Here is a 27,995-nt window from a genome sequence, read left to right as displayed (position 1 = left end):
GCCTCACTCAGTATTCTGCTGGTGAAGTCACTGTGTACATACATTACTTATCCTGTACTGATCCTAAGTTACATCCTGTATTGTACTTCAGAGCTGCACTCGCATTCTCTGCTGGAACTGGCAGCTGGATTGCAGTGCAGCAGATGTGACAATAGTATACTCCAGAGCTGCACTTACTATCTTGCTGGTGGAGTGACTATAGACATACATTACATTACTTATCCTGCACTGATCCTGAGTTACATCTTGTATTATACTCCAGAGCTGCGCTCACTTTTCTGCTGGTGGAGTCACTATGTACATACATTACATTACTTATCCTTTACTGATCCTGAGTTACATCCTGTGTTATACTCCAGAGCCTCACTCACTATTCTGCTGGTGAAGTCACTGTGTGCATACATTACTTATCATGCACTGATCCTGAGTTACATCTTGTATTATACTCCAGGGCTGCGCTCACTATTCTGCTGGTGGAGTCACTGTCTACATAGATTACATTACTTATCCTTTACTGATCCTGAGTTACATCCTGTGTTATACTCCAGAGCTGAACTCACTATTTTGCTGGTGGTCACTGTTTATAATTTACTTTACTTATCCTGTACTGATTCTGAGTTATTATCTGATGCTGCACTTACTATTTGGGGGTGACATATATTACATCACTTACCCAGTACTGATCCTGAGCTATGGCCTGCATCAGCCTTGAACCTCTGTTTATGTAGAGTAATTCCATATTTTACCCGTATCAGGGTGCTGGGGTATACTTACACCCCTAGAGGTATGTTGACATGGAGGGAATTTTCCACAGCAGATTTGCAAGCGGAAAGCCTGCAGTGTATTGCAGTGTATTGCAGTCCTACCACGGTAGGTGAGACTTTACAAAATCTTCATTCACACGCTGCAGATAAATCCAGTGACCCGCAGTACAGAATTTATATCTGCAGTATGTCAATTTATGCTGCGGATTTCGCCCTTTGCAATAGAGTAAAATCTGCAACAAACTCGCATAAAACACATGTAGAACTTGTTGAGGCTTCATCCCGGTCCCGGAGGAGGGGCTGGATCACTCGATGTCTACTCCGTCCTATTGTAGCACACAATGGATTACTCAGAAGAGACATGAAAGTTGCAGGATGTGGTTAGATGGTGACGGCTCCTTCAGGTGATGCTGTGAGGTTGCCGCGCTGTCAGTGCCTCGTAATTATCATCCTAGTAATAAAGGTGCTGCTGAGAAATCCCTGTGGTTACACTACGGCAGGGAGAGATGGCGGCGGTGACTCACGTTTTCTGTATGGTGTCTCCGGATAGATGCAGCGCTGCTCGTGAATTGAGTCAGGGGAGATACCGTAGGCCGTAGCTCTGCTGCCAAAAGTCAATGTGTAAGGTTCTGAGTGTAGGGCTTCCGATAGGGTTCTTACCTCATATAACATTATAGAACCGGGTTTATAAAGGCTGCTGGAATAAATAGGAATTTTAGTCAAGTTGCATTCTTTCCTTAGAGGTTGCTCGGGGTTGTGATCATTTTGACAGTTTTTTTTGTGGGCTGGTTTAGCTCAAGGATCTGGAAAGTGGCGGAGATTTTCAGAAATTTGTGCATGGGGGTTAGACTGGTGCACAGTTGGAACAGACCAGATCTATCACAACCCTACGGCTTAGTAGAAGCACACGAATGTGTGTCGCCCGTGCTGCGGTCACCGGCCTTGTGCCTGCCATTTGCGGATCCGGAGATATTCACTTGAATGAGTCCGTGATCCACAAGATTCAGTCCACACCGCAAAAAATAAATAAAAAATAAATATAATAAATTATGTTCTATTTTTTTGTGGTGCGGAAGCATGGACTGAAATCCCACGGAAGTGCTCCATAGTGCTTCCGTGGGCTTGCGCTGCGTGCCTCTGCTCCAAACCTCTCCGTATCTTGCAGATTGTGGACTTATTCAATGCATCTGTGATACGGAGCGCACACAGCCAGTGCCGATATATTGCGGACCCGCTGCTTGTGTGCATGAGCCTGAAGGTTGTGGGTAATTAGAGGTAACTTCAGTAGCAATCTACAGCCCTTGTTCTTCCCTCTCCTTTAGGGCTCATGCACATGGACGTATTTTTTGTCCCTGTCCATTCAGTTTTTTTTTGCAGCCTGTATGCGGAACCGCGCCACAAAAAATAGAAATGACTCCGCGTGCGTTCCGTGTCCATATGTCTTTTCCGCAAAAAATAATTTCCGCATTACGGACAAGGATAGGACTGTTCTATTATGGGCTGGCCATTCCGTTCCGCAAAATGCAGAACACGCACAGATAGCTAAGCAACAATGGTCGTGTGCATGAGCCCTTAAGGACAGTTCACGTCTCCATTTCATTTCCCGTTCTTATCTGTCCAAAGAACAGAAAAAAAAAACTGGATCCTGTAGAAAAAACTGATCTATTAAAAAAAAAAAAAAGATCCTATGCATCAGTTAGGGCTCATGCACATGACTGTTGTTTACTCCGCATCCGATCCACATTTTTTGCAGGTTGGAGGCGGACCCTTTTACTTCAATGGGGCCGCAAAAGATGCAGACAGAACACCATGTGCTGTCCACATCCGTATGTCAGTTCCATGGCATCCACAAAAATATATAACATGCCCTATTCTTGTCAACATTACGGACAAGGATAGGACTGTTTTACAGAGGGACGTTTACAGATACTGGCTGTGTGCATTCCGCATATCGCAGGACGAAACATCCTATCCTTTTCCGCAAAAGGGACAAGAATAGGACATGTTCTATTTTTTTGCGAGGATACGGAACCTACATCCAATCCGCCAAAAATGCGGACAAAAACCATGGTCGTTACCTGCAGAACTTCCAGGGGAGATTCCTCCTTCAAGTTTCCACAGACCAATGTAAACTTCAGGCCTCTTGCACACGACCCTATGGCTTTTTCAGTATGGATGACGTCCATGTGCATTCTGTTTTTTGCGGAACGGAACAGCTGGCCCCTGATAGAACAGTACTATCCTTGTTCGTTATGTGGACAATAATAGGACATGTTCTATCTTTGAACGGAAAAATGGAAAAACGGAAATGGAAGGCATATGGAGTACCTTCCAATTTTTTGGGCGGATCCATTGAAATAAATTGTTCCGTATACGGAACGCATAAAAACGGAATGGAAACGGAAAAAAAACCCAGAGAGGCCTCACTCTGTATTGTAGAATTTCCAGGAAAACCTCAAGGAACCTGCATTTCCACAGGAAAGCCTGCAGTAGAGCTCCGTCCTTCCTGTGAGAAAAAACTGAATGTTGGTACCCAGACCCGAACCCAGACTTCTTCACTGAAGTTCGGGTTTGGGTTCGGTGTTCTATAGAGTTTATTATTTTCCATTATAACATGGTTATAATGGAAAATAATAGCATTCTTTAATACAGAATGCTAAGTACAGTATAATGTCAATTGAGGGTTAAAAAATACTAAAAACATAACTCGCCACATCCACTTGATCGCGCAGCCGGGATCCTCTTTCTATCTTTATTCAGCAGGACCTGCGCTGACGTCACAGCGCTCACCACGTGGTGAGCACGATAACGTCAGCGAAGGTCCTTTTGCAGGTCCTCAAGAAGAAGCAAGAAGAGGATCCCGGCTGCGCGATCAAGTGGATGAGGTCAGTTATGTTTTTATTATTTTTTAACCCTCAATTGACATTGTACTTAGCATTCTGTATTAAAGAATGCTATTATTTTCCTTTATAGCCATGTTATAATGGAAAATAATAAAGTAAATGGGGTCCCGGGTCATACATCCCTCGTCTCCTTAGCAACCATGTGTGAAAATCTCACCGCATGCGCACTTGCTTGCGGATGCGATGCGATTTTCATGCAGCCTTATTCACTTCTATGGGGCCTGCGTTGCGTGAAAAACACAGAATATAGAACTTGCTGAGATTTTCACGCAACGCACAAGTGATGCGTGAAAAACATCGCTCATGTACACAGCTACACAGCCCCATTGAAATGAATGGGTCAGGATTCAGTGCGGGTGCAATGCGTTCACCTCACACATTGCACCCGCGCGGATTACTCGCCCGTGTGAAAGGGGCCTTATTGTGAGCCGAAACCAGTAGTGAAGCCTACACAGAGATAAGGTGTAAGGAAAGATCTGCACCTGGTCTGTGTTTTTGACTGTGTTTTGGCTCACAATCACTGACGGAAATAACTGACCAAATAACTGAAGTGTGAACTCAACCTAAGGCCTCATGCACACGAGCCCGTGCTGCTGACCACAATCCCAATGATACGGTGCGAAACGGACGCATGGATCGGAAGCCCACGGAAGCACTAGGGATTGCTTCCGTGGGTTTTCTGTCCATGCCTCCATACCGCAAAAAAGTAGTGAATAGGGATGAGCGAATCGACTTCGGAAGAAACATCCAAAGTAGATTTGCATAAAGCTTAGTTCTAATACTGTACAGAGCAGGAGCTTCGTACAGTATTTACGGCTCATGCCCACGAATGTAAGGGCTCCGTGCCCGTGCTGCGGACCGTAAATTGCGGTCCACAATGCATGGGCACAGACCGGGGGGTAGCCGCATGCATGCGGATCGCGGACCCATTCACTTGAATGAAGTCCGCAATCCACATTAGATGGTCCGCACCGCGGTGCGGAGGCACAGCCAGAAACACCACGGAAGCACACCGTAGTGCTTCTGTGGACTTCTGTTCCGTGCCTACGTTCCGCATCTCCCAGATTGCGGACCCATTAAAGTGAATGGGTCCGCGATCCGTGGTGCACACGGCTGATGCCCATGTATTGCAGACCCCCTGTATGCGGGCCGCAATATGGCCACGGCCGGGCAACGGTCATGTGCATTAGCCCTTAGAATGTATTGGCTACGATGAGCTGAAGTTATTGCTTTGCGAAGTCTCACAAGACTTTGCGCAGTAACTTCATAAATTAATTTGTACTGTAAAAAAACATTTCCCGAACTCTGGTTTCGTTCCAAGGTACCACTTGGAACCGAACTTCGGCTCATCGGAGCCAATACATTCTAATACTGTACAAAGCTCCTGCTCCGCACAGTATTAGAGTGAAGTTTTATGCGAATCGACTTTGGATGTTTCATCCGAAGTTGATTCACTCATCCCTAGTAGTGAACGCACTACTTTTTTGCGGTGCAGACTGTCGGATGCAGATCATTGTCCCCATTCAAGTAAATGGGTCCACTTCTGCAGACGGTGGGCACACAGTCAGTGCCTGAGCATTGGTCCCGGCCAGAACACATTCTTGTGCATGAGCTCTACTACAGTCAGTACAATAATGATGGTTATAGTTGTGGAGCTGGTGGTAGGGGCATCACTGCACCTGTACAGTAGCTGAGCAGTTGACCCTTTCTAGGTCTTTCCACTATATCAGGGGTGCCCCACCTATACCCCTCCTTATGTTGCTGAAGTACAACTCCCAGCATGCCTGCACAGCCTACAGCTTCAAGGCATGTTGGGAGTAGGGATGAGCGATCTAATATTTTAAAGTTTGGCGTACAAGGTTCGGGTTATCTAAGAATTCCGTTATGGTCCGTGGAAGCGGAATCCATAACGGAATTATTAGATAACCCGAACCTTGTATGCCGAAATTGAAAACCGAAGTTGGAGGGCCGCAGGTTGGGCCTCTCTGTCTCTATCCACATCACTGATGATATAGTGCAGAGTGACAGTAGTAAGTATCTTGTTGGCAGTGATGATGGTAGTAGTAGTGGCAATGGTGGTGGATCACTGCATCTATAGGGGAGTGGAGTGAAGACCCTTTTGGCTCTTGGCAGTGGTGATGTCGCTGGAAATAGTAAAGGTCATGGTGTAGGTAGTGGATCATTGCACCTGTAGGTTAGCTGAGATTAGAACCCTTCTTATCATGTCCTCCTCCTTCTCAGCGCTGCATCTGCCATCCTGTCTGCATATTATTGTACAATCTCATATTTTGTGGATGATTTATTGGCGGTCTGATGTCTGGGAGCACAAAGCTTCCTGCCGCCTCTGAGCCATAATGAAATCAGATCTCATTGTGAAAGCATCGGGTGATGGAAACGAAAAGTGTGTCTCCTCCACCTGTGTAGCAGTCTTCTGAGATACAGAATAGCCACAGGGATGATAGACGAGGCCAGGGAGGCACTGGGGAGGATTTGGGTTCTTCAAAAGAAACCTCTGGTAGTAATATGGTTGGGGTACGTTCATAAATTTGGCGCACACTGTATAGTAGAAAATTGTGCCACATTTACATTGCATCCGTTTTTGTAATATTTATATGTTTGTCCTTGAAGATTGTCGGGCGACGTATCTATATGTATCAATGTGTGTCAACATGTTCGTATTGTGACATATTTACATGGCATTACATACAGTAGTTACATAGTTAGGGTATAGGTCGGGACGCGAATCCCAGAAGGAATTGAGACTCAGATTTTCATAAGCATTAATGTTTTTTTACTTTTAAGAATTCGTCTAAACCCTTTTTGAACTGTCTACTGTTCCTGCTGTGACCACGTCCTAAGGAAGTCTATTCCACAGATTCACAGTTCTTACAGTAAAGAAGCTTTGATGCTTCCGGAGACTGAACTTTTTCCTCTCCAATCGGAGGCAGTGCCCCCTTGTCTTATGAGCGCATTTTACATGGAACAGTTTTCCACCGTATTTTTTGTATGGCCCATTTATATATTTGTCCAGGTTAATCATGTCCCCCCTTAGACGTCTCTTCTCAAGACTAAATAAATTCAAATCTTTAAATCTTTTTTTCATAACTAAGACCCTCCATTCACCTTACCAGTTTAGTCGCTCTCCTCTGTACTTTTTCCAGCTGCAGTGCATCCTTTCTATGGACTGGTGCCCAGAACTAAACTGCCTATTCCAGATGAGGCCACATTAGCGCTTTGTAAAGTGGTAGTATTACAACCGTGCCCCGCGAGTCCATGCCTCGTTTAATGCATGACAATATCCTGGTGGTCTTAGAAGCAGCTGATTAACATTGTATGCTGTAATTTAATCTACCATCCACAAGGACACCCAAATCCTTCTCTATAGGTGACTCTCCCATTATTACATCCCCTAGGACTTATGAAGCACAGAGATTATTACTACCAAGATGCATAACTTTACATTTGTCCACATTGAACATCATTTGCCAAGTTGATGCCCAATCACTCAGAGTGTTCAAGTTAAGATTGTAGTTTATGGACATCTTCCATAGACTGTACAGTACTACACAGCTTAGTGTCATCTTCAAAAATAGAAATGGTGCTATTAATCCCGACCTTGATATCATTAATAAGTAAATTAAATAATAAAGGGCCCAGCACTGGGACCATTCTGAATAGGGAATCATTGACCACAACTCTCTGGACACGGTCCTTTAGCCAGTTTTCAATCCAATTACAAACTATACTTTCCAAGCCTATACTTGTTACCTAAAGGTATAAATTTTTTAGTGCAATTACTCAATGTGGTATTATTATGTGACAGTAGCTGCTCCCGGTCTATCCCCTGAAATGCCTCAACCCAGGGAAATTAGCCATTTTGAAATTTAGTGTCTTTGCTCTGCCTGACAGAGTTTGCTTTTTATAGTTATAGAATATAATTATGTTGTGGTCACTATTACCTAGTGTTTCTCGAACAGTAACATTACCAACAAGCTCTGCATCATTAGAAATTACCAGATCCAACAGAGCGTCGCCCCTAGTGGGAGCTTCTACAAACTGGCCCATAAAGTGGTTCTGCAGCAAGTTGAGGAATTTTCTCCCCTTTGCAGATGAGGCAGAACCATGACCACTGTACCAGCCTGTGCAGCCCGCTCTATTTGGTTATAAAGTTGCAGTTCTATCTCTTCTGTGAGATTACACCTACTATTATTTTTTCAGTGTTTATATCCCTTTGAACTTCCACCCATAAGGTGTCCACATCCTCACCATCCGCACCCACAATTGCCTCTTTAGATCACTCCTCACATACAGGCACACGCCACCGCCTTTTCTATTGACCCTTACCTAAATAGTGTAAAACCCTCAATATTAACAGCCCAGTCATGTGAAGAGTCCAACCATGTTTCAGCCACACCAACTACATCTATGTGTTCTTCTAGTACCATAGCCTCCAGCTCCCCCATTTTTCCAGCTAGCCTTCTGTCATTTGTGAATTACATTTAAAATTACTATTACCTGTAAAGTGAATATCCAGGATTTTTGGGTTACCCTGGTTGATGTTTGTATGTAACAGGCTCTTGTTACCAGCATTTCTTTTTTTCATAAATGTATTGTTATGCCCATTCTTCTCCCTACTTTTCTCGTTAACCCCAGCCCCCTTTAAATCCCCTCTGTCTCCTTCACTATCCCACTCTCTATCTACACTATCTACCCCGTTATTAGTATGATTCCCCCCCCCCCCCCAGATCCTAGTTTAAAAGCTCCTTCAGCCGTCTAACCATTTTTCCCCCCAGGGCAGTTGCACCCTCCCCATTAGGGTGCAGCCCGTCCCTACTGTAGAACCTGTAACCGACCGAGAAGTCAGGCCAGTTCTCCATGAACCCAAACCATTCCTTCCTGTACCAGGTACTGAGCCACTTATTTAACTCCCTAAGCTCCCATTGTCTCTCTGGTGACGATCGTGGCACTAGTAGTATTTCTGAAAACACTACCTTGGAGGTCTTGGACTTGAGCTTCTCACCTAGTTCTCTAAAATCATTTTTAAGGACCTTCCATCTCCCCCTGACTCTGTCATTGGTGCCAATGTGTGCCATGACCGCCGGGTCTTCCCCAGCCCAACCCAGAAATTTGTCAATCAGATCCGCAATATGCCAAACCCGAGCACCCGGCAGACAACACACTGTTCGGCATTCACAGTCTCTGCGACAGATGACCCTGTCTGTCCTCCTAATAACAGAGTCCCCTACCACCAGCATCTCTCTGACCTTTGCTGCACTCCTTTTCCCATCCTCCTTTCCGCATCCTCCTGGTTGCTAGGAGAAACGCCCTGCTGCAGTGTTGCTGGCCCTCGGCTTTCATCCCTAATATCAGCCAAACAGGCATATTTACTAGGGTGTTCCAGCTCAGGACTAGCCTCCCTGGCAGTTTTCCCTCTACCCCTTCTTCCTACATTAACCCAACTGCTCACCTCATAGTCCTGATTTTGCCCTCCTCCTCCCACCTCCATTTCACTGACCCCAGTTAGTGCCTGGACAGTGAGGTTTAAGCCTCTCTCCAGGTCTGCAATGCCCCTAAGTATTTTAAGCTGCTTATTTAGATCCAAGGTCTGGGCTTTCAAATATACAACATGATTGCATCTAGTGCAATTGTATTCACCCTTGAAAGGCTCTTCAAGGCACGCATACATTGCACAGGACACACACTTAGTGGCATTGTCCATGGACACATGTTTAAATGGGGATGAGCAGTAAAGTAGGAAAACAGTAAATATGAGTTAGAATTAGACCCTGTCTGCTGTAGTTGAAGGACTCGCTAGACTCAAGCCAACAACACACAAGGAAATTTTATCAAACCTTAGTTTCTTGCTTCTTGTCTTAAATTCTGGTTCTTTAAACTCCACTTAATCAGCAGCCACTTGGTACAGCAAGCCTCATGTAGAGCAAAAGCCTCATGTAGAGCAAAAGCTGGATCTTGGATTCTGTTTGCTACGGGCAACATACCAGCTTTTTTCTGGATGTTTTTGATACATGAGGGGCAATGTTTTACTTTTACTGTCCAGTTTGCTGTAACTCCGTTTTGTGCCCATCCCCCATAAGTCACCTGTAATAATAGTCAGACTCAGCCCTCAGGTTGAGTTGCCTTCATGACCTTCCATCGTGAGCGCATCACCCTGGTAACAGCGCTGGTTGGAGGATCTCTCATTGTTTCTATTGTTGTCCACATTTAGATATATTTTGCTTATAAAATATTTAAGATTTGAACTCCAGAGTTCTATGTTCTTGTGGTTTCCATGGAAACATTGTTGTCCACACTGAACTCATCTGTTTAACCCCTCGAGTGCATATAACGCTTCTTAATAAAGTGTGGGTTTCATAATCTTACTCAGTTTTTAAAGAGGCAGTACAGTAAAGTTTAATTCTGGTGTTATGAACAGCTCTGTGACTTATAGATGAACCTGAACATTCATTTTACATTTTCAGACTGATAATACAACTGGTACACGGGAGAACTGGCTTAGTTGCCCATAGCAACCAATCAGATTCCTCCTTTCATTTTCCAAAGGAGCTCTGAAAAATGAAAGGTGGAATCTGATTGGTTGCTATGTGCAATTAAGCCAGTTCTACTTTACATCAGTTTTGATAGATCTCCCCCATACTGACCTTTTCATGCTCACACAGCTGAATGTGACAGTTGTATCCCGCCTGCACAATCCTCTGTGAGTTAGGCCCCTTGCAGACTAGCGTGAGCGGATTAGGTCCGGATGTGTTCAGTGAAAACTGCACAATTTTGCAAGAAGTTCATTCTGTTTTGTCTGCGATCACATTCAATTTTTATCATATGGGTGCAATGCATCTCTCTCCACCGATCTGTGTGATCAGCTGCGGCAGGAGAGCGCATGGGGAGGAAGGTCCTACACTGTACTGAAAGCAGGGTCAGGCTGGGACGGGGGGCAGGGAGGCAATTGCCCCCCCAGGTCGCCCTAAAAAAAGCTGCTGGGCCGTCTTTAACAAATAATTATTATTTTATTTTTTATTCCTCTGGGCGCACTGCCGATCACCACAGGCGGCGCAGCCCTGGATGTAATTGCGGTGGTGGTGGTGGCGAGCAGTAGGGGCATAGCGATACAGATGGCTATGCTGTGGGGCAGGGGAAGGAGAGGCGTCTCCCTCCCCTGTTCTTCTGATAGGCCGCAGGCACTAATGCCTGCAGCCTATCAGAGGCCAGCTCAGGCGGCGCTATGACGTCATTATCATCGCGCCGCCTGAGCCGGGCAGCACACAGCGCGGGACACAGGCCGGAAGAGGCCTGCATCGCATCGCTGCTGATGGAGGTAAGTATTAGTGTTTTTGTTTTGTTTTTTCTTTGCGGGGGGAGCTGGCACTATGGCGGGAAGCTGGCACTATGGCGGGAAGCTGGCACTATGAGGGGAGCGGGCACTATGAGGGGAGCGGGCACTATGGGGGGGCTGGCACAATGGGGGGAGCTGGCATTTCTTAAAGCCCCATATTTTTTGGAGTGGCATTCTGGGGGCATTTATTTCTTGCCCATTTTGGGGGGGCACTATGGGGGCATTTCTTACTGGCACATTATGGGGGGTGCACCATGGGGGAGAGGAGCACTATGGGGAAGTGGGGGCTCTAAAGGGGCCTTTTTTATTGGCACATTATGGGGGGCACTATGGCATCTGGTGGCACTAAGGCAGCATTTTTTTACTGGCACATTATGGGAGGCATTATAAGGGAGAGCGGCACTATGGGGCATTATTTGGGGGCATTTGGGGGCTCTAAAGGGGCCTTTTTTAAATTGGCACATTATGGGGGCACTATAGGGGACAGCGGCACTATGGGGCATTTGTGGGGACTATAGAGGCATTATTTGGGGGCACTATAGGTAAGTGGTGGCTCTAAAGGGGCCTTTTTTATTGGCACATTATGGGGGGCACTATGGCATCTGATGGCACTAATGGGGCATTTTTTTACTGGCACATTATGGGAGGCATTATAGGGGAGAGCAGCACTATGGGGCATTATTTGGGGGCACTATGGGGCAGAAGAGCACTATTGGGGCATCTGGTGGCACTAAGAAGGGGCATTTTTTACTGGCACGTTATGGGGGAGAGGAGCACTTTAGGGACATCTGCTGGGGGCACTAAGAAGGGGCATTTTTTTATTGGCATATTATGGGGAGCACTATGAGGTCATTTACTAGGGCACTATATAGGGGTATTTTATACTGGCATACATTATGGGGACATTAGCTCAACTGTGGGCACTAAGCAGGGATATTTCATGTACTGTCATTATAGGGAGAATTATTACTACTAGGGGGTATTATGCAGAGCTTTACTACTACTGGGGGGCTATGAGGAACATGATTACTAGTATGGGCACTATAGGGGCATTAATACTGCTAAGTGTGCTCTGGCAGAGAATTATTTCTATTGGTAGGATTTTGGGAAGCACTGTTACTTTGGGGGGCACCCTGGCACAGTATCAGCTTAGCACATTTATCTTTGGGGGACATTATCTTTATACTATTAGTGTCTGGGCACAGTTCTCTTTTAGAGCACTGTGTGCCAATAATTGTTGAAGGGGGCACTATCTGTGTGGTAGCAGTATTTCCAGGGGGACTGTTTCTGCAGTAGAGAATTGGGGGCACAGTATTGGGGGCACTATCTGTGTGGTAGTAGTATTTCCAGGGGGACTGTTACTGCAGTATAGTATTGGGGGTGGCAGGAAAGGGTGTTCAGAACATGTGAAGATGATGGAAATGTGGGAAACTAATGTCTGTTTGTCAATCTCTGCAGAGACGGGAGATGGCTGAAAAATCATCATGGCGGTCTGGTCTGAATGGAGAAGATGAGGAAAGAGAACGTCTACAACAAAGGTGACATCACTTGATGTAAGAGGTATGAGGTGCTATGTAGGAGAGGAGATGCTCCGGCTCCTCCCCTGCCATTTGCAGAAGGAGGATTCAGAGCTGGGTGAGGACGGCGAAAGGGGGCAGCAGGCCACGGGCGGGTGGCAGATGGTGGGGGGAACCACAGGCCTTGAGTAGGATCTGGGGAGGGAGGAGAGCGGAGGAGCTTCCTGGGTGTAGCCTGCTGTTTATTGTATAATGTGAAGCAGGCAGTGCAGCCAGGACAGGCCTCCCCTCTCCGTATGATGTGTAGAGACAGGCCTCAACTATAGAATGTCAGCTGTACAGTGTTTGTTGGGAGTGGCCTATTATATGTAGGAGGGGATTTTAATAATGGATGGGGCTAAAATGGGCCAATTACAGCTTAAGGACCCTTGAAGATGTCATCAATGGGAGGAGCAAGAGTAAAAGAACTATACAGCCAGCACTAGTGCAGGGAAATGTGAGTTTTGAATTATTAAAGATAAGTGTGTGTAGCAAAGCTGTATGTGTGTAGCAGAACTGTGTGGGTGTAGCAAAGCTGTTTGTGTATAGGAGAGCTGTGTGTGTGTGTGTGAGTGCTGTATATGTGTGTAACAGAACTCTATTTGTGTATTAGAGCTGTATGTGTGTACTAGAACTGTATGGAAGTAGCAGAGCTGTATGTGTGTAATAGAAATGTATGTGTGTAGCTGAGCTGTATAGATGTAGCAGAGCTGTATGTGTATAGGAGATAGAAGGGTTGTATGGGTGTAATAGAACTGTAGACATACGCCCCCTGAAGAAGCAAGGCGAAACGCACGTCGGGTAAGGAGCCATCACACTATCCTCTCTGGTCAGTATAGGTTACCACGGTCGATTCCATTTGAACTGTTGGTTGCAGGCGGATCAGCATCTGCTCACAGGTGCTAGTTTTCATTGCTGACCGCTCTGCAAATCTTAAGTGCGGACTTATGTTCTTTTCTCTTATATATTAATGACCCTTGGTAGTGTAATAAGGACGTTGTGCTTTTGTGCAAGTATTATTGGGACTCTTACCATTTATTGCATTAGCTCATAATCGTCCTATCACCCCTTGTACCATCGTACCTATCAGATATATCAGTTCTTGGATTGGTTGGGTGGCTCCATGCACTTGTCACTTTATACTCCTGCACTTTTTACCATTAATTGAAACCGCCATATATGTAATAATTATAGTTTTTTTCTACTAATAAAGCATTATCAAATATATATGTGTGTCACTTTTTAGGTTCTAGAACTGTAAGGGTGTAGCAGAGTTGTATGGTTGTAGCAGAGCTATTTGTATGTAACAAAACTGTATGTGTCTAGCAGAGCTGTATGTGTGTAGAAGTAAAGCTGTGTGTGTGTGTAGTAGGGCTGTATATGTATGGCAGAGCTGTATCTGTGTATGGCAGAGCTGTGTGCATATAGCAGAGCTGTGTGTGTACCAGAACTGTGTGACTGTGTGTGTGTGTGTGTGTGTGTGTGTGTGTATCACAGACAAATACTTAAAAATAGAGTAGCAGAACAAGAAGCATGGCAGAACACAACAGAACAATGACTGGAGACACATTTATTTGGATAGGTACATTTAATGAGGTAACCACATGCACCATTGCTGGTTGTTACAGTGGTCAGCAGATGACACAGTAAGGCCTCTTGTACACGATCGTATGTATTTTGCGGTCCACAAAAAACGGATCAGCAAAAAAATACGGATGACAACCGTGTGCATTTCGTATTTTGCGGAACGGAACAGCTGGTCCCTAATAGGACAGTACTATCCTTGTCCATAATGCGGACAAGAATAGGACATGTTCTGTTTTTTTGCGGAATGGAAATACGGAAACAGAGTACCTTCCGAACGGACACGGAAATAAAATATGTTCATGTGCAAGAGGCCTAAGGGTAACAGGAGCTATTCCCCCTTCCCATGCTGCACACTAAAGTTACTGAACTTGACCCTTCCACTTCAGTAAACCATATTCCCTTCAAAGAGGACCTAGAAAATATTTTTCTAATGTGCTGTTGTCTAAACCTTGGGTGTATCTTATAGTCCAGTGCGTCTTATAAGGTGGAAAAATACTGTACTGGCAATTACAAAAGCATTCAGATCCAGGTGCTGTGTTGAAAAATGCAGAATGTAGATAGGCCAAACTATGATTGCTAGAACTGGGTCAAAGCACCTACAGTGGGCATTTATCAGAACTGAAACAAGGAGCAATGGAAGAAGATACCCAAGACTGATATAAATATTGCAGCATTGAATGCATCAAAGAAGGATGGAACAGTATACTGCACCAGTTAAGTAACCTCCAGGTCCGAAGGTGATGCGCGCAGGCGCTGGATTTTGGCTGCAGAAAATGAATGATGCCACAAGCATACAGGGCTGGCCGGAGGATACACAGGGGAGGAGTTAGGCGTGAGTAAGGCTGGGGCGGCCTGGGCACTTGCAGCAAATAAGCTGCCTCTGGGCACTTGCGATGGATCATTTGCATATCTTTAAAACTTGATTTTGGGCGATTTGGAGACTCTCATAAATGAAACAAAGGTAACATTAGCGTCATGTACTTGTGTTCCACACAGCTTTACAATCAGTTTAAAACGTGTCAAGTAGGTGACAGACTCCCTTTAATCTGTCTATCTAATCTGTAAGTGTTGGCTTACTTGGTCTACGGCAGTGAATAGGTTAATGTCAGAATCCCTGGTGGTCTAGGGCAATAAACGGGTTAATGTCTGTATCCCTGGTGGTCTGGAGCAGTTAAGGGTAGCATTCATTTCAGTATACCAGGTGACCTAGGGCAGTGAGAGGAATAATTCAAGTATTCCTCAAGGTCTAGGACAGTGAGAGGTTTATGTAAGGATACCTGGTCATGTAGGGTAGTCAAATGTTTGATTTTAAAATCCCTGCTGAAGGGCTAATACCTTGGGTTCAGTGGGTTACTCACTCCAGGTTCCAGCATTGTCCAGGCTGTAACATGAGGCTGCACACTGCTAGTTCAGCTTCCTGTTTCCTTCTGGCACTGATTATAGAGATGGGATAGAGAGTAGAGATGAGCGAACTTCTGTTTTAAGTTCGGCGTCTAAAGTTCGGGGGCGGGTTACCGGAGAATCCCGATCTGGAACCGGATATGGATTCCGACTTCCGTTGTGGTCCGTGGTAGCGGAATCAATAATGGCCGATTATTGATTCCGCTACCACGGACCACAACGGAAGTCGGAATCCATATCCGGTTCCAGATCGGGATTCTCCGCTAACCCGCCCCCGAACTTTAGACGCCGAACTTAAAACAGAAGTTCGCTCATCTCTAATAGAGAGGACTGCGCAGCTGTAAATGTAGAACTACACAGTTCTCTCTATAATCAGCAAAAGTGATTTAGTAGCACTCAATCAATACATTCTATAATGTCCTTTGTGATGCTTCTGAGTGATTATGAGGCATTGAGAAAGAGTTAGGAAGCACACTGTGGGAGCCATCATATCAGTTAGCCTCCACCCACCAGCTCAGGAACAACTGAGAATTAGAGAAATAGCCTGCAGGCATATGTATTTTGACACATACTCTGCAGTGAAAACTGTGTCCTATTATTTTAAATGGGAATCCATGTTGCCCTTCGTATTGATTGGAAATCCACATCAAGAAGTGTCATGTCACAGTATGAGCTGGGTCACCTTGCTGTCTCTCTCGCTCACGCTGTAGCCATGCAAATCCTTCTCCTTTATGTATTACATGCTTGCATCTTCTGGAGCTTGTGGAGGTGACCGAGGCTCTAGAGCTTGGAGCTGGAGTATATGGGAGTGGAGCACATGGAGACTGAGCCTTCTTCCTCCCTCTCTACAGCTACTCTCTCTCTCAAAAACTTCTGAAACTAGGGGGTGGAGAAAGTCCACACCCTGAACTCCAAAGAAGGCTGGGCCAGGATTATTAACTCTGACCTTGCTTGGCTCATGCTGGAACAACTGTGTGCACAGTACATATCATTAACATTGCAACTGAGTGTGCAGCAAATAGTATTAACATTACATAACAAACCAAACTTTGCAGATACCTCCAGGTCTGGGGTACTGTATATTCAAACTCGACAGAACATGGTGCTTGAGCGACATGACATTTAAAAAATATTAATAAAAAAGCCTAAAAAACACAAACATAACTGTGTGAAGAGATAGTAAAGGATCTCAAATTGTATTCAAAATTGCAAAAGAAGGGCAATTCCTGTTTTGGCCATGTATCAGGATATTGAACAAATTGTAGCAAGTTGCACAACTTGTCAAACCTTTGCTCCGACATTGCCTAAGGAGCCCTCTGTGCAAAGAGAAATTCCATGTGAACTATGGCATACCATTTTAGTTTTACTTTGTCGTCCTCCTCCTCGACCCTTCCTCTGCCTTTTACGCCATCAACCACTCCCTTCTCTCATCTCTTGGCATCACAGACTTGTGCGTGGCATCCGCTCCGTGAAAGAGTGCCAAGACCCGATGCAGACTGCAGAGGCACGGAGCATTAAAGGGAGTCTGTCACCAGATTGTGACCTTATAGACTGCTTACATAGTGCTCTAGCATAGCAGTCTATGATTCTAATGGTACCTTTGATGTTTGCTTGTGAAGTTCCCCCAAGGCAAAAACGGACTTTTATTCAAGGGCTCGCAAGTGCCCAGGGACGGGTTCATCTCGTTGGAGCCCAGGCTGTTCTGCCTCTTTTCTAAAACTTAACATGGATAAAACAGAATTTATCTTCTTTCCCCCATCTCACTCAACCCCCTCAACAGACCTATCTGTCATGGTCAATGGCCGTACACTCTCCCCGGTAAATTATTTCTGCTGCTTTGGAGTAACTTTGATTCTACCCTGTCCTTCAAAACGCACATCCAAGCCCTTTCCACCACCTGCTGCCTCCAACTGAAAAATATCTCTCGGATCCGCACATTCCATTTTGCAGGAGTCTGTAAAATTCTTGTACATGCCCTCATCATCTCCTAGACTACTGTAAGATCTTTCGCTGTGGCCTTCCATCTAGCACCCTCTCATCCCAACTATCCTCAACTCTACTGCCTGACTAATCCACCTTTTCTCCCCATTACTCCCCTGCCACTTCCCTCCGCCAGTCCCTTCACTGGCTCCCAATTGCCCAGCGAGTTCAGTTTCAAATACTAACAAATCCATACAAGGCTGTCCATATCCTGTCCCCTCCATACATCTTTCAGCTACTTTTCTGATACATCTCCACATGTAATCTCCGATCCTCAGAAGACCTCCTTCTCTCTTCTTATCACATCTTCCCACAATCACCTTCACCCTCACCTGTGTCCTTCCTCCATACTTTGTAGATTGTAAGCCCTCACGGGCAGGGCCCTCTCTCCTTCTGTACCAGTCTGTAACTCGTCTTATTCATGCAATTGTCTGTATTATGTATGTGCACCCCTTATCATATGTACAGCGCCATGGAATGAATGCTTTGATAATAAATATAATAGTTGAGATTCAATTTATTGCATATTCCAATTAAAAGGTCTAAAACTGAAATACAGCAGACATACCATCTCAATTTTCCAGAAAGGAATAAAAATTACAGGGGGGGGGGATGCGTTTTATATGTTTTTACGCACTGATTCTTGTACAGAAAAACGTCATGGTAATACGGTACCAGAAAAGTATATAAGATTAAACAAATCTCCTGTGCACTTAGCTTTTTTCCTCTGTGTGCGGAAATGGACCTGCTATGCAGAATTGTTTGTGCGATGTTTTTGGTGCAGATTTCACCTTTTTCAATGGAAGGGAGAGATCTGCTGAAAATCCGTATTAAATCCGCAAGTAACACATGCGTATTTCGATGCAGATTTGGTGGAGAAACACATGGAAATCTGCACAGAAATGTGTGCGGAGTTTCTGAAAGTCTACCTTTCCTGCACCCATGTGCAGGTAGCCTAAAACTGACAATACAAATGAGATACCCATTGGCTGTACAAGCTACAAGTACTGTAGTTTAGCCACAATCTCACCGTGACCGGCTGACGGAGCCTTATCTCCCTGAGAACAAAAGGATTGAGCATGTTTACATCCATCTGTAGGTTTGAACAATATCTATCTAATGTATATAGCCAGCTAAACATGTGACTTCAAGAGTAGTGGGCTTGCAGAAGGTGCACGAATTTTAAAGCAATTGTCAGGGCCACATGAATAATGTACAACGTGGAGTTCAAAACATGTATTATGTGTTATGTTACAGTCCAAGGATAATGCAGATGATGGTGTCATAGTAACTGAAAATTAATGCACTGCAGCATAGAGATTATGCACACAGCGAAGTTATAATAGTGGTATAATACACACACATCTGTGTCATAAATAGTACAGGAGTGATGCACAAAGTGAGGTCAGTGCAGTGGTAAAGTTATAGCACAGGAATTATAATGTACAGAGAGTGATGTCATAGTACAGGAATAATACTTACAGTGATGTCACAGTATGGGTGTAATGTCCACGGTGATGTCACAGTATGGGTGTAATGTACACAGTGATGTCACAGCTTGGGTATAATGTACACTGTGATGTCACAGCATGGGTGTAATGTCCACGGTGATGTCACAGTATGGGTGTAATGGCCACAGTGATGTCACAGCATAGGTATAATGTATACGGTGATGTCACAGCATGGGTGTAATGTCCACGGTGATGTCACAGTATGGATGTAATGTCCACAGTGATGTCACAGTATGAGTGTAATGTATACGGTGATGTCACATTATGGGTGTAATGTACACGGTGATGTCACAGCATGGGTGTAATGTCCACAGTGATGTCACAGTATAGGTGTAATGTATACGGTGGTGTCACAGTATAGTTGTAATGTATACGGTGGTGTCACAGCATGGGTATAATGTCCACGGCGATTTCACACTAAGGGTCTAATGTATACGGTGATGTCACAGCATGGGTATAATGTCCACAGTGATGTCACAATATGGGTATAATGTCCATGGTGATGTCACAGTATGGGTGTAATGTATACGGTGATGTCACAGCAGGGGTATAATGTCCACGGTGCTGTCAGAGTATGGATGAAATGTCCACAGTGATGTCACAGTACAGGTGTAATGTACACAGTGATGTCACAGTATGAGTGTAATGTATACGGTGATGTCACAGTATGAGTGTAATGTATACGGTGATGTCACATTATGAATGTAATGTACACGGTGATGTCACAGCATGGGTATAATATACACTGTGATGTCACAGCATGGGTGTAATGTCCATGGTGATGTCACAGTATGGGTGTAATGTCCACAGTGATGTCACAGTATAGGTGTAATGTCCACGGTGATGTCACAGTATGGGTGTAATGTCCACAGTGATGTCACAGTATGGGTGTAATGTATACGGTGATGTCACAGTATAGGTGTAATGTCCACGGTGATGTCACAGTATGGGTATAATGTCCACAGTGATGTCACAGTATAGGTGTAATGTCCACGGTGATGTCACAGTATGGGTGTAATGTCCACAGTGATGTCACAGTATAGGTGTAATATATACGGGTTGTGTCACAGTATAGGTGTAATGTATACGGTGGTGTCACAGCATGGGTATAATGTCCACGGCGATTTCACAGCATGGGTATAATGTCCACGGCGATTTCACAGCATGGGTATAATGTCCACGGCGATTTCACAGCATGGGTGTAATGTCCACACCCGTGATGTCACAGTACAGTGGTTTGCCCACCATGATAACAGAAGACTTTTAAGAACACTGTGACATCACAAGACTGTTAAAACCAATTATGTCACAGTACAGGGATAATGGTAAAAGTGAAGAAGGATAACACATCAGGGTAGCTATGTGGCTCCAAAATGAAACATAGAATGGAACCCCATTCAATATATACTCTACCCTCCATAGCCATCAGTAACTGCATCTTACCTCTGTGTTGATGTTACCTTAGTTGATGTGCCCTCTATCAGATGCCGTGTTTGCTACCCTGGTAGATGCACCATGGCAGTTCTTGAGCAAAGCTGCTCATTCAGGTCAAGACCTTGAGTTGACGCTACTAAACTACAGAGCGACAGCACTAGAAGGAGGCTAACCTCCAGGTGAATTATTCCTGGGAAGACAGGTAGGATACCGTCACATGTGCAGGTTTTTTATGCAGTTTTTAAAGCCCAAACCAGAGTGGATACAAAAAGTGCATAAAAAAACTTCAAGCTGTGGTCGACCCCTGGCAGTTGTATCGCCCTTAAGAAGTGGAGATGAAATAAAAATCTGGAATGAATCAACCTGGAATGATAACGGCTCCACTTTCCACAATGGATTTAAAGGGGTTGTCTCTCTTGAGCACAAAGCATTTATCATGTAGAGAAAGTTAATACAAACCACTTACTGTGTACTGTGATTGTCCATATTGCTTTGCTGGCTAGATTCATTTTCCAGAATCACTGCATATGTAGATACAATAGGGTAATTAGAACAACAATATCACTGAAGCTAGTAAATGTACCCTTTAAAACGTCACTTTTAATTAAATATAGATAAAATAGAACCCACAAAAATGTAGACAAACAAATAATAATAGATGATGGGATCACTGGGACAAATGGCCCAATAGGACTAAACACAATAGTTTGAGGCAGACACAGGAAAGGTTACCGCTTTTACTAGATTCATTTTCCATCACATTATACACTACTCGTTTCCATGGTTATGACCAACTTGCAATCCAGCAGCAGTGGACGTGCTTGCACACTACAGGGAGTGCAGAATTATTAGGCAAGTGGAATTTTTGAGGATTAATTTTATTATTGAACAACAACCATGTTCTCAATGAACCCAAAAAACCCATTAATATCAAAGCTGAATATTTTTGGAAGTAGTTTTTAGTTTGTTTTTAGTTTTAGCTATTTTAGGGGGATATCTGTGTGTGCAGGTGACTATTACTGTGCATAATTATTAGGCAACTTAACAAAAAACAAATATATACCCATTTTAATTATTTATTTTCACCAGTGAAACCAATATAACATCTCAACATTCACAAATATACATTTCTGACATTCAAAAACAAATCAGTGACCAATATAGCCACCTTTCTTTGCAAGGACACTCAAAAGCCTGCCATTTTACAGGTGTACTGTTTTCCCTCCTTGTAAATCTCACATTTGATGATGGACCACAGGTTCTCAATGGGGTTCAGATCAGGTGAACAAGGAGGCCATGTCATTAGATTTTCTTCTTTTATACCCTTTCTTGCCAGCCACGCTGTGGAGTACTTAGACGCATGTGATGGAGCATTGTCCTGCATGAAAATCATGTTTTTCTTGAAGGATGCAGACTTCTTCCTGTACCACTGCTTGAAGAAGGTGTCTTCCAGAAACTGGCAGTAGGACTGGGAGTTGAGCTTGACTCCATCCTCAACCCGAAAAGGCCCCACAAGCTCATCTTTGATGATACCAGCCCAAACCAGTACTCCACCTCCACCTTGCTGGCGTCTGAGTCGGACTGGAGCTCTCTGCCCTTTACCAATCCAGCCACGGGCCCATCCATCTGGCCCATCAAGACTCACTTTCATTTCATCAGTCCATAAAACCTTAGAAAAATCTATAGTCTTGAGATATTTCTTGGCCCAGTATTGACGTTTCAGCTTGTGTGTCTTGTTCAGTGGTGGTCGTCTTTCAGCCTTTCTTACCTTGGCCATGTCTCTGAGCATTGCACGCCTTGTGCTTTTGGGCACTCCAGTGATGTTGCAGCTCTGAAATATGGCCAAACTGGTGGCAAGTGGCATCTTGGCAGCTGCACGCTTGACTTTTCTCAGTTCGTGGGCAGTTATTTTGCGCCTTGGTTTTTCCACACGCTTCTTGCGACCCTGTTGACTATTTTGAATGAAACGCTTGATTGTTCGATGATCACGCTTCAGAAGCTTTGCAATTTTAAGAGTGCTGCATCCCTCTGCAAGATATCTCACTATTTTTGACTTTTCTGAGCCTGTCAAGACCTTCTTTTGACCCATTTTGCCAAAGGAAAGGAAGTTGCCTAATAATTATGCACACCTGATATAGGGTGTTGATGTCATTAGACCACACCCCTTCTCATTACAGAGATGCACATCACCTAATATGCTTAATTGGTAGTAGGCTTTCGAGCCTATACAGCTTGGAGTAAGACAACATGCATAAAGAGGATGATGTGGTCAAAATACTAATTTGCCTAATAATTCTGCACTCCCTGTATAGGAAAAAGCACCAGCCTGTGGGCGCCCCCGTGGTCTCGGCCACCAGAGAGGCCGGCACTTTGTCCTATAGCGTGCAAGCACGACCACCACTGCTGGATTGCAGGGTGGTCGTAAACCATAAAAACGAGCAGTGTATAATGTGATGGAAAAATTAATCTAGCCAGCAAAGGAGGCAATATGGATAATACCAATACATTAGTAAGTGCCTTGTATTAACTTTCTCTACATAATAAATGCCACTTGCTGAAGTGACACAGCCCCTTTAACTGCTCCAGGACTGCCTAACGCACGGATGCGTCCTGGAGGCGGTCGATTCATTCCTCATTGATCACCCCCTGTAAGGCTCCATTCAGATGCCTGTATGTGTTTTACGGATCCACACATCCATGGATCGGATCCGCAAAACACATATGGACGTCTGAATGGAGCCTTACAGGGGGGTGATCACCCAATATACACTCCCTGATCACCCCACTGTCATTGATCACCCCCCTGTAAGGCTCCATTCAGATGTCCGTATGTGTTTTACAGATCCACGCATCCATGGATCGGATCCGCAAAACACATACGGACGTCTGAATGGAGCCTTACAGGGGGGTGATCAATGACAGGGTGGTGATCACCCCATATAGACTCCCTCACATGAACTCACCATACCCCTCACGGAATCCAAATGCGTACAATTTTTTGGACATTTATATTCCAGACTTCTTCTCACGCTTTAGGGCCCCTAAAATGCCAGGACAGTATAAATACCCCACATGTGACCCCATTTTGGAAAGAAGACACCCCAAGGTATTCCATGAGGGGCATATTGAGTCTATGAAAGATTAAAAATTTTGTCCCAAGTTAGCGGAAAGGGAGACTTTGTGAGAAAAAAAAAATAAAAATCTATTTCCACTAACACGCCCCAAAAAATAAATTTCTATGAACTCGCCATGCCCCTCATTGAATACCTTGGGGTGTCTTCTTTCCAAAATGGGGTCACATGTGGGGTATTTATACTGCCCTGGCTTTTTAGGGGCCCTAAAGCGTGAGAAGAAGTCTGGGATCCAAATGTCTAAAAATGCCCTCCTAAAAGGAATTTGGGCCCCTTTGCGCATCTAGGCTGCAAAAAAGTGTCATACATGTGGTATCGCCGTACTCAGGAGAAGTTGGGGAATGTGTTTTGGGGTGTCATTTTACATATACCCATGCTGGGTGAGATAAATATCTTGGTCAAATGCCAACTTTGTATAAAAAAAATGGGAAAAGTTGTCTTTTGCCGAGATATTTCTCTCACCCAGCATGGGTATATGTAAAAAGACACCCCAAAACACATTGCCCAACTTCTCCTGAGTACGGCGATACCACATGTGTGACACTTTTTTTGCAGCCTAGGTGGGCAAAGGGGCCACATTCCAAAGAGCACCTTTCGGATTTTAAAGACCATTTTTTACAGATTTTGATTTCAAACTACTTCGCACGGATTTGGGCCCCTAAAATGCCAGGGCAGTATAACTACCCCACAAGTGACCCCATTTTGGAAAGAAGACACCCCAAGGTATTTCATGATGGGCATAGTGAGTTCATAGAAGTTTTTATTCTTTGTCACAAATTAGTGGAATATGAGACTTTGTAAGGAAAAAAAAATAAAAAAATTATTCATTTTCCGCTAACTTGTGACAAAAAATAAAAAGTTCTATGAACTCACTATGCCCATCAGCGAATACCTTAGGGTGTCTACTTTCCTAAATGGGGCTTTTCTACTGTCTGGGCATTGTAGAACCTCAGGAAACATGACAGGTGCTCAGAAAGTCAGAGCTGCTTCAAAAAGCGGTAATTCACATTTTTGTACCATAGTTTGTAAACGCTATAACTTTTACCCAAACCATTAATTTTTTTACCCAAACATTTTTTTTATCAAAGACATGTAGAACAATAAATTTAGAGTAAAATTTATATATAAATGTCGTTTTTTTTAGAAAAATTTTAAAACTGAAAGTGAAAATTTCATTTTTTTGCAAAGATTTTTGTTAAATTTCGATTAATAACAAAAAAAGTAAAAATGTCAGCAGCAATGAAATACCACCAAATGAAAGCTCTATTAGTGAGAAGAAAAGGAGGTAAAATTCATTTGGGTGGTAAGTTGCATGACCGAGCAATAAACGGTGAAAGTAGTGTAGTGCAGAATTGTGAAAAGTGGTCCGGTCATTAAGGGGGTTTAAGCTAGGGGGGCTGAAGTGGTTAAAGATTAAGTAGGCAGCTACTAAGAAACAAGGTTGTCTGTAAGAGAGGGTTTGTCTTTTTGGCCTTCAAGTAGCATGCATCGCCCTCGCTCTCTCCCTACATTCAAATTTAAAGACTCCAACACTGTTGGATTTTTGGACATAGGTCACATGTGACTTTGCCATCATAGACAACAATGCAAGGTATGTGTGACATGTGACTTGCTGGCAACTTTTCTGAGACTTGCTGTTATGTGACACGTCACCTCGTAGGCCAAGCTTTACAGCTACCACCACTAACATCCACTGCTAGCTAGCTACACACAGGAATCTTGCAGAGTCTCATAGTTCACACTTGTGTGGTGTGGCTCTCTCTGCCTCTCAGTGGTCAGTCTCTTGGCTCATCCTGCACTACTATTTGTCCTGCTAGCTTGCATGGGGACATCAGTGGCATGACCACCACACTGACCTCTGATTCAGTCCAGCCTCTGCTGTGTTACTAGGTAGTTAACCCTTTACAGACACTAGTGGTTCGCCAAATAGAGTGCAGTACACAATCACATATAGTGCATTTGCTACTGTACACAGTTCTGTTCCTCAATAATCAGTAGAGGTTATGTGTAAGGCCCCTCGACATACTGCTACCACATTAGATGGTTGGCTGATGCCGCTGAAATTGTCAGGTTTTTTCAACATCTATCTGATCTGCAGGGGCGTTGCTAGGGTCTCAAAAGATTCGGGGCCCAAGCACCAATGCATATGGCCCAATTCTCTAAGTTGAACAACTGCACCCCCCCCCCCCCCCCTCAAACACTAGCACTGAAGACATTTTACTGTACTTGCTATACAGCTATACCTCTTACATCCAGGGCCTCCCAGGCGACGTCTCCTCTGATGTAGATCTTCTCTGTCATCATCTTCTCCATCCGGTCCAGACACGTCTCTCAGCCGCCTCGTCTCTGCAGAGTGTGACACACGGACATCTTAGCTTCCTTACTTTTCTATACCCCCAAATACTATCCTGAAGAAAAATGAGTGCCTCCCATAGTAACAGTACTCCTCATAGTCCCACCAATAGTAATTCCCTTCTAGAATGCTCTAATTAGTAATACTGCCCCCTACTGGACCCAACAGTGATAATGCTCCACAAGAGTGCCTCCATCAGTAGAAGAGCCCTCCAGTATTAATAATACCCTCAAAGAGCCCCCAGTAGAAATAAAGCCCCCTATTGTTCCCCCAGTGGTAATACAGCTCTCTACAGACCCCTCAGTAGTAATAAGGCCCCCATAGTGCTTTTAGTAGAAATAATGCAGATCCCTCCTATAGAGCCTCCAGTAGTAATAAGAACGCCTAATGTCCCCTGGATTAAAAATGCCCCCACAGTGCCTCCAGTATTTATACTGCCCCCTATTGTTATAATGCTCGCCCTGAAGCGCCCCAAGTATTTATAATGCCGCCTGCAGTGACCCCTGTAGTTATATCGCCCTCTACTGTTATAATGCTCACCCTAAAGCGCCCCAAGTATTTATAATGCCGCCTGCAGTGCCCCCTGTAGTTATATTCCTCCATTTAGTGTCCTCAGAAATTATAATTCCTCAGCACCTCTGCCATACAGTCCCATGTAAATAACACTATTTCCCTCCCTCCGCCATAGAGTCCCATATAAATACCAGCACACCATCTCTCCAGCCCCCTCCAACATACAGTCCCATGTAAATAACATCACCTCCTCAATATTCAGTCCTATATAAATAACATCACTCCCTTCCCCAGACACCTTCAACATACAGTCCCATGTAAATAAAATCACCCCCTCCCTAGCCACCTCCAACATGCAGTCCCATGTAAATAACATTACCCCTCAACATACAGTCCCATGTAAATAACATCACCCTACTCCAGCCACTTTCAAATTTGTCCCATGTAATTAACATCACTCCACCTCACTGTCCCATGTAATTAGCTTCCCTCCCTTCAGCCCTAACATACAGTCCCAGTTAAATAACTAGAACTCCCAGCATTGCTCTGCCTCTCCCTCCACTTACCTCTCCTCATGTAGCAGATCTCACCTCAGCCTCTTCCCAAGGCTTCGCTTTACTGCTGAGCGGTCCTCTCCTGCACTGGTCACATGATGGTGACATCATCCTAGGTCCTTTTCAGCTACTGCATTTAAAACTGATCACATGACCTGTGAGGTCATCACAGGTCCTTCAGCTCTTGCAGTGCATTAGAATAAATTGTATTGCCGGTGTTCCGTTAGATTTCCCTACCCTCGTCACTTCCTGCTGTGACGCGGCCGCACCAGACATGACGTGAGGACGTGTGCCAGAGGTGTGCCGCGCCGTACAGGCGCACAACGACGGGGTAGGGAAATTTCACAGCTGAGTTAGCTGGACACTGGCCGACACTGCGCATGTGCCGGGAGCCTCACCAGCGGTTAGGGTAGGGAAAAATTACGGGCCAGTGCTTTATCCCTACCCTAACCGCAGGTGAGGCTCCCAATGCATGCGCAGTGTCGGCTGGTGTCCAGCTTAGAACATCTATCTGATCACCACGCCTGCGCACTGGCCCGTAATTTTTCCCTACCCTAACCGCTGGTGAGGCTCCCGGTCGGCCGGTGTCCAGCTAACTCTGCTGTGAAATTTCCCTACCCCGTCGTTGTGCGCCTGCGCGGCGCGGCACACCTCCTCACGTCATGTCCGTTGTGTGGCCGCGTCACAGCAGGAAGTGACGAGGGTAGGGAAATCTTACAGGTAGGGGAATCTAACGGAACACCGTCCTGAGGATGGCAATATAGTTATATCTAACAGGCAGGCAGGACATTCGGGGCCTGGGACAAAACATCAGGGGCCCAGGCCCAAAATGATTTGACCTAGCAATGCCCCTGCTGATATGTATAGTCGCCTTTAGGCACTGAGAGCAGATTTAGCACATAGAGTAAAAAATAGTATTTCAAGGTTTCTGAATTTCCCTTAAAGGTGTTATCCCATGAC

At 44.7% G+C, this 27,995-nt stretch overlaps 1 protein-coding gene across 4 annotated transcripts in view; it reads left to right on the top strand.

Annotated features, from left to right (window-relative positions):
- The window catches only part of UBASH3B (ubiquitin associated and SH3 domain containing B), a 135,020-nt gene that overhangs the window by 60,173 nt on the left and 46,852 nt on the right, over positions 1–27,995 (top strand). The gene's annotated exons all lie outside the window — the stretch shown is intronic.

Source organism: Bufo gargarizans, chromosome 2 (genome assembly GCF_014858855.1).
Source record: "Bufo gargarizans isolate SCDJY-AF-19 chromosome 2, ASM1485885v1, whole genome shotgun sequence".
NCBI classification, from domain to species: domain Eukaryota; kingdom Metazoa; phylum Chordata; class Amphibia; order Anura; family Bufonidae; genus Bufo; species Bufo gargarizans.
Note: the sequence above shows the minus strand (reverse complement) of the source record. Positions and strands in the feature narration are given on the sequence as shown.